Source organism: Mesoplodon densirostris, chromosome 17 (genome assembly GCF_025265405.1).
Source record: "Mesoplodon densirostris isolate mMesDen1 chromosome 17, mMesDen1 primary haplotype, whole genome shotgun sequence".
Taxonomy (NCBI): domain Eukaryota; kingdom Metazoa; phylum Chordata; class Mammalia; order Artiodactyla; family Ziphiidae; genus Mesoplodon; species Mesoplodon densirostris.
In genome coordinates this window covers 17,722,235-17,728,776 of record NC_082677.1, presented here as the reverse complement: position 1 = coordinate 17,728,776, position 6,542 = coordinate 17,722,235, and the positions used below count along the sequence as shown (strand labels likewise).

Here is a 6,542-nt window from a genome sequence, read left to right as displayed (position 1 = left end):
ACCTCAATTAATTTACCAAGTTCCTTGAATCTGTCAGTTAGCAACTCTCCCACCAAGAGATTAATGATATAGTCCTATGTTAAAAAGCTGTCCATAAAAATCTCCCTTAGTTTGTGTGGTGCACTTTTGCAAACTATTATTTTGTACTTCAAAAAGAACAGTCTCTTAAGTGCTAATTTTTTACAGACACAAAAGGGAGAAAAATTGATTCTTACCTTATTTATGTTGGCCAGCTATGAGCTTCAGGTAAGATTCTGTGATCTGTAAACCACCAGTAAAAAAGGCTTCTTGTGGAAATAACTGGCAACAATACTTACCTTGTAAGGTTGTTATGTTTTAGAAATCATGTATGTAAAGTACCCAGCATAGTACATGGCACCTAGGCATTCAGTAAATGGTGGCTATTATAATAATACAATATATAATATTACTATGATTTATTATCTGTTATATATAGGTTGAGTTGAAAAAATATGAAGTGCAGTCTATTTTAAAACATTATTCTAGACTTTCAGATAAAGATGGGGAGTGAAGGCTGATCACAAAATCTTCCTGTCCAAATACTTTACAAAATAATTTGTGTGAAACAAAGAACAGTAAAAACTCCTTTAAAAACCTTACCAGGGACTTCCCCGGTGGCACAGTGGTTGGGAATCTGCCTGCCAATGCAGGGGACACAGGTTTCAGCCCTGGTCCGGGAAGATCCCACATGCTGCGGAACAACTAAGCCCGTGTGCCACAACTACTGAGCCTGTGCTCTGGAGCCCGCGAGCCACAGCTGCTGAGCCTGAGTGTGCCTAGAGCCCGTGCTCCGCAACAAGAGAAGCCACCGCAATGAGAAGCTTGTGCACCGCAACGAAGAGTAGCCCCCGCTCGCAGTAACGAGAGAAAGCCCGCGCGCAGCAACAAAGACCCAAGGCAGCCAAAAATAAATAAATAAATAAATTTATAAAAACATTACCAGAAGCAGCGAGAAAAAAGAAAAGTCTGCAACCTAAGCCAATGAAGGCCAAAATAGTACATACATACATACATACATACATACATACATAAATTTGGATCAGCAAGAAATGAAATAAGCATGGCTGGAAATCAAATTCTCACCAAAAGAAAAGACTGGCAATCCCAGCACATTCCCTAGTCAATTCATCAAGATGATTATGCCTTGTCTCCACTCTCCTAAATCTCCCACATTTCCCTGCTCCTCACTTCAAACTCTCATTTTATTGATAAATAGAAGCTATCACAAGAGAAACTCCTTTTTCCCACGTTATACCTATCAACCTGACTTCATCTGTACTCATATATACTCTTCCTTTATAAAGGGTCAACTCTCCCTGCTCTTATCTAAGGCAAGCCCCTCTACTTGTACCCTGGATCCCATCTTTTCTTGTATAGTCAAGGACTGTGCTCCTGTGATTACCCCCTCCATTTCCTGCATCCTCAGTTTCTCTCCTTACTGGATTATTCCAATCAGTAAACATACTGTAGTATTTCCTTATAAAAATACCATCACCCTAGACCTCATATCCTCCTCCACTTAGTTGGTGAGTAGGAGCCCATTTTTTCTGCTCCCTTTTATAACAAACTTTTTTTTTGCGGTACGTGGGCCTCTCACTGTTGTGGCCTCTCACTGTTGTGGCCTCTCCCGTTGCGGAGCACAGGCTCCGGACGCGCAGGCTCAGCGGCCATGGCTCATGGGCCCAGCCGCTCCGCGGCATGTGGGATCTTCCCGGACTGGGGCACGAACCCGTGTCTCCTGCATCGGCAGGCGGACTCTCAACCACTGCGCCACCAGGGAAGCCCCTATAACAAACTTTTAAAAGGTTGTCTGTACTGGGCAGTTTCCACTTCCTCACCATACATCATCTCTTCAGTCCATTCCAATTAGGATTATTGTCTCCATAGCTCCACTTAAACTGCTCTTGTTGAGATCATCAGTTACCTTCTTGCCAGATCATTTTCCTTTTCCCAAATGTTTGGGACTCCCAGGTATATTCCTCACCCTTTTTTTTTTCTTCACCATAATATTAATTTCCCCCTCAGTCATCTTATCCAATTTTTCTGATTTTAACTATTGTCTGTGTTCTTAGGACTCCTGAAATTTGTATTCTATCCCTAATACCTTTGTCGAACTCCGAACCCCTATCTACCAACTCCATTCAGATGTCTAATAAGGACTGCAAAGTTAACTCATTCAAAACAAACATATTGATTTTCTTCTCCCTCTCAATTTACTTCTCCCCAGGTTTCCCCCATGTCAACAAGTGGCATTATTTTCATCCAGTTGCTCAAGACAAAAACCTAGAAGTCATCCTTAATTCTCTTTGTGCCAGTTATTAGGCTGTTATCTCTTAGCAATAAACCATTCCATACTCTGTGATGCTGGGACTGGGACTCTGCAAGCTACATTTCTATACTTTGCCAGCTGAATCCTTGCTACAGTCTGTCAGTAAGCGACATTAGAAAAAAAGACTAAAAGTCAAGAAGAGGGAAGAAGAACTTGCTCCTCCTTGTTGGCTTTCTGCACCTGCCAGCATTGCCCCAGTTATGGACCTTCACCCTCACAGCAGCAGTGAGCCCCAAATTTCAACTATTTTCCACTTTCCTAGAACCAGCCCCAGCATAACTCTCAGAGGCACCAGCAGCAAGTGGGCAGCACCCCCTGCCCCAGGTCAGGGTTCCAACTCTGCTGGGTCTCCCCTCCTAGCTCTGGGGTTCTAGTAACTTCAGGTCTTCCCAAGTTTATCCAGGGCTAGGTTACTTCCTGAAGTTATTATATTATCTCAGTGCTCCCCTTTTCCTTTTTTAGTTAGATAACACCTGTCTGACCAATTCTTTATACTCAATTTATTGCTGTTGAAATACTTAGCAGCAGCCAGAGTGACTCCTCTAAAGCATATATCATCTCCTTGCTCCTCATCACAGTTGGAAAAAAATTCAGCCTCCTCTTTCGGGCCTTCGCCCCCTTTTGTGACCCGGCCTATCCAATTTTCTAGTCTCACCTCTCACCAGTTTCTGATTACTCATTCAGCTCTAATCATTCTGTCTTGAACACACCACTTTTCCACTGCAGGGCCTTTGTACTGGCTCTTCTCTACATCTGGATTGCCCAGGTCTTTGCCTATCTCACAGCCTCGTTCCATTCACGTTTATTCTCAGATGTCATCTCGGAGAGGCCTACTCTCACTGCATTATCTAAAATGCACAATCCCCCCCCCCCATTTCCTTACCTGGGTTTCTTATTCTCACTACCTGACTTTGTTATGTTTATTTCTCCCTCCCCTATTCTCAAGTAAAAAGTTTCATAGCTTCACATAAAGGAAGGGATGTGATCTTATTTATCACTGGTGCTAGTACTCAATAAATTCCAGTTGACAACTGAATTTAATAAGTGAATGCAGAAGAAAAGTGGACCAAAGTAATTGCAAACAAGATAATATGCAAGTGAGACAAAGACAACATGATATAGCCTAATTCAACTCCCTGAGTACATAATGCAACAAAGGAATCAGAAAAAGCACTTAAAGATGTAACAGAGAGAATTTCCACAAAATCATGAAAGAACTGAATCTGCAGAATAAAATGTTCAAAGAAAAATGGACATATACTATTCATATCAAGGCATATACTGGTTAAGCTATTAGCCATGAAGAATGAAGGAAAAACTTCAGACCTCCAGGCCGAAAACTAACTTATCAGAGGGAGGAAATCATGCTGGCCTTAGACTTCCTCTAAGCAATATTCAAAGCCAGAAAACAAAGGAAAAATGTTTGCAGTCTTAAGGCAAAGCCAGCATGACCCCAAACTATGATATCTAAGTAAGTGACATTCAGAAATTGAAGAAAAAGGCAAACATAACATCCACGAATCCATGTAAAAAAAAAAAAAGACTACTTAGTGAAGAGCAGATAGCTAAATGATGAATCAAAATTAATAAGTAGGAATTGAGAACTGAGGTGTGTTGCGACCACTGGATTTTAAAATAGAGATCAAGACCAAATGACCAAAGGAATTAAGGTTACAAAACAGGAACATTAAAACCTTCACTTTAAAAAATAATGACATAAATAAAAATATATCTTTTTCATAGCAGAGTCAACTTGCATTTCTAAATTGGAAACATACAGATAAAAAAATCTCCAAACTCTTAATTTTTTAAACTTCGGATATTTTAGGACATAAGGTCTCTTGTGGCAAAGAAACATTTTTCTAGAGTTCAGCAATTCCTTCAGCTTATCTTACTAGTACCAAATTCAAATAATTTTAACACTTTAAAAATTTAAAACGTATGCACATTCTCATCTTAAATAAGATTATCTTATTTGTGTAAGTGCATAGAAATATGCCTACCACTATGGTCACTTAATATTGATGGTAAAATCTGGGATCTGAGGAGATTTAAAAACCTTCCTGTAGGGCTTCCCTGGTGGCACAGTGGTTGAGAGTCCGCCTGCCGATGCAGGGGACACGGGTTCGTGCCCCAGTCCGGGAAGATCCCACATGCCGCGGAGCGGCTGGGCCCGTGAGCCATGGCTGCTGAGCCTGTGCTCTGCAACGGGAGAGGCCACAACAGTGAGAGGCCCGCCAAAAAAAAAAAAAAAAAAAAAAAAAAAAACAACCTTCCTGTAACTTTCTATATTGTTTGAATTATTTATAAATGAACATGTATTGTTTTTATGAAACCAATAAAAACACTATCCTTAAAATACTATTATATACAACAGTGTGAATATACTTAATACTACTGAACTGTACATTTTAAAATTATTAAGATGGTAAAGTTTGTTATGTGTTTTTTTACCACAATTAAAAATAAAAAATACTATTACAAAAATTATGATATAGGTCCAGCCATTATGGCTTTACAGATGGATTTTGACTATCCCAAATTCTCCTCAAATCAATTTTTTCCACCAAAGATTACCCCTCAAATTATACCCTTCACACAATACTCTGTACTTGCTTATACCTTATCTAATTTAATTTTAGAAACAGAGACCATTCACTGGCAGACATTGTTATAAGTATGCAAAATGAAAAGATGCATGTAAAAAGTAACTAATATGTTGTATTACTCTATTAAATATCTTAGTGTTATGAAAATGTAAATATATGTCATTTGATTTACATATTTTAGTGGAAATCTTTTAATGATTTTTTTTCTGATTGTTAAAATATGTGCCCATTTTAGAAAATATGAAAAAGAAGGTAAAAACCACCATAATTACATAATATACTTTGGTATATTTTTTCTCCCAACCCTTGAGGAGAAAGTTTTATAACCTAAAAGATTTATCTGTACATTAAATATTAGTGTTTCTCTGTGGCATTAAGTGTTTTTAGTGGTTGCAAAAATTCCATTAGATTGATGTACCATGGTTTATTTAATCACTCCTTTACTACTGAATATTCAGATTGTCTCCTCTCTATAGGTGCTGTAATGACCATATATAAATCTTTGACTTCATATCTGACTAATTTTTTTAGGATTGGTTCCTGGAAGTGGAACTACTATTATCAAAGATTTGGACACTTTTGACTCCAGAAAAGTAATATAGTAATAGATGAGTTTGTAAATTTCATTGCATTCTTAGCAACACTAGCTGTTAGCACTTCTTTTCTTTTTTTCTTTTTTTAACATCTTTATTGGAGTATAATTGCATTACAGTGTTGTGTTTCTGCTGTGTAACAGAGTGAATCAGCTGTATTTATACATATATTCCCACATCCCCTCCCTCTTGCATCTCCCTCCCACCCTCCCTATCCCACCCCTCTAGGTGGTCACAAAGCACCGAGCTGATCTCCCTGTGCTATGTGGCTGCTTCCCACTAGCTATCTATTTTACGTTTGGTAGTGTATGTATGTCAATGCAACTCTCTCACTTCACCCCAGCTTACCCTTCCCCCTCCCCGTGTCCTCAAGTCCATTCTCTACATCTGAGTCTTTATTTCTGTCCTGCCCCTAGGTTCTTCAGAACCACTTTTTTTTTTTCAGATTCCATATATATGTGTTAGCATACAGTATTTGTTTTTCTCTTTCTGACTTACTTCACTCTCTATGACAGACTCTACATCCATCCACCTCACTACAAATAACTCAATTTCGGTTCTTTTTATGGCTAATATTCCATTGTATATACGTGCCACATCTTCTTTATCCATTCATCTGTCGATGGACAATTAGGTTGCCCTGGCTATTGTAAATAGTGCTGCAATGAACATTGTGGTACATGACTCTTCTTGAATTATGGTTTTCTCAGGGTATATGCCCAGTTAGCAGGATTGCTGGGTCGTATGATAGTTCTATTTTTAGTTTTTTAAGGAACCTCCATACTGTTCTCCATAGTGGCTGTATCAATTTACATTCCCACCAACAGTGCAAGAGGGTTCCCTTTTCTCCACACTCTCTCCAGCATTCATTGTTTGTAGATTTTTTTTTTTTTTTTTTCTTTTTGCGGTATGCGGGCCTCTCACTGTTGTGGCCTCCCCCGTTGCGGAGCACAGGCTCCGGATGCGCAGGCCCAGCGGCCATGGCTCACG

General features: G+C 39.2%; 1 long non-coding RNA gene across 1 annotated transcript in view; it reads right to left on the bottom strand.

Moving 5' to 3' along the window:
- Positions 1–6,542, bottom strand: part of LOC132477473 (uncharacterized) — a 70,401-nt gene that overhangs the window by 57,029 nt on the left and 6,830 nt on the right. The gene's annotated exons all lie outside the window — the stretch shown is intronic.